The sequence below is a fragment of the Octopus bimaculoides genome, chromosome 22 (genome assembly GCF_001194135.2).
Source record: "Octopus bimaculoides isolate UCB-OBI-ISO-001 chromosome 22, ASM119413v2, whole genome shotgun sequence".
Taxonomy (NCBI): Eukaryota; Metazoa; Mollusca; class Cephalopoda; order Octopoda; family Octopodidae; genus Octopus; species Octopus bimaculoides.
In genome coordinates, this window is record NC_069002.1 from 11,101,825 (window position 1) to 11,103,526 (window position 1,702).

Genomic DNA, 1,702 nt, shown 5'->3' on the forward strand with positions numbered 1-1,702 from the left:
ATATATATATATATATATATATATATATATATATATATATATAATGTACAGATATATATGTATGTATATGTATGTATCATCATCATCATTTAACACCCATTTTCCCTGCTGGCAGGGGTTGGATGGTTTGACCAGAGCTGGTAAAGCCAGGGGTTACACCAGGCTCCTATGTTCATTCTGGCGCAGTTTCTATGGCTAGTTGCCCTTCCTAGTGCCAACCACTCTTCTTGCATTGCACCAGCCAAGTGCTTCTTATGTGGCACCCAGCACTGATATCAACCCATCCATTCAGCATGGTACCAGATATCTCAGTTTTTGTCATCCCCTTCATAAGACCCATCCTTGCCACCCCTGGTTGATGACTGGTGTTTGTTTGTTTACATCCATGTAAACTGTGTGTGTTGGCACTTGGTCGCTTACGACGTCGAGGGTTCCAGTTGATCCGATCAACGGAACAGCCTGCTCGTGAAATTAACGTGCAAGTGGCTGAGCACTCCACAGACACGTGTATCCTTAACGTAGTTCTCGGGATATTCAGCGTGACACAGTGTGGCAAGACTGGCCCCTTTGAATTACAGGCACAACAGAAACAGGAAGTAAGAGTGAGAGAAAGTTGTGGTGAAAGAGTACAGCAGGGTTCGCCACCATCCCCTGCCGGAGCCTCGTGGAGTTTTAGGTGTTTTTGCTCAATAAACACTCACAACGCCCGGTCTGGGAATTGAAACCGCGATCCTATGACCGCGAGTCCGCTGCCCTAACCATTGGGCCATTGCGCCTCTACTCATGAAAACTAACAGTCCTGCAAAAGACAACAATTGAATAAGCGCCATGCTTTAAGACCAGAAGTAAGGACACGGGCCGATTTCTTTGACTAAACCATTGCAAGCAGTTCCGCAGCAACTCCAAAACAAAAGACAAATGGTATTTTACATGGAAGGTGAAAATATATAAATAAATTCGCAAAATAACTTATAAAACATCAAATAACTTGCGAAATGTTTATAAGAAAAATCTAAAGTTATAAAACAGTAAAGTGTGAAAATATTTTGAATTGTTCTCTTTGAAATACATGAACAATATTTCCGCTAAATCTTCAAAAATTATGACTGCTACGATAATATCGTCATGACACCAAAAGTTGGAATGGTAGGCGGAAAAGACAAAGAAGTGTAAACATGGAGACAGGAAGCAGGATGGAAGGTGATCGCAGTGAATGTAAGCCAGAGTGTGTAAGCCATGTGTTTTGAGCAAAAGATAAATGTTCAAAAATGAACATTAAATGCAAAAACATTTTTATTAAAATATATTAAAATATGAAGAATTCTTAAGATTTTAACTGCGATTTTTGATTGATCCAACAGATGCATCATCATTAACATCATCATCATCATCACCATCATCATCATTATCACTGTAGTCGTCGTCGTCATTTTATTGTCCACTTTTCCATGCTTGCGTTGGTTGCGTAGAATTCATTGAGGGGGGATATTTTACAGCTGGGTACTCTTCCTGTTGCCAACCCTTACTTGTTTTCCAAGTAAGGTAATATTTCCTCTCCATGGGAAATGTGTAATCATGGAAGATAGCAAATAAAAGACATGATGTTGATGTCTTTTCAAAAGGAGACATTTGCACACCCATCAACCTACACACACATGCCTACACTCCCCTTATATATATATACATATATATATATATATAT

At 39.5% G+C, this 1,702-nt stretch overlaps 1 protein-coding gene across 2 annotated transcripts in view; it reads left to right on the forward strand.

Moving 5' to 3' along the window:
* LOC106873056 (HEAT repeat-containing protein 4) overlaps window positions 1-1,702 on the forward strand; it is a 595,254-nt gene that overhangs the window by 450,195 nt on the left and 143,357 nt on the right. The gene's annotated exons all lie outside the window — the stretch shown is intronic.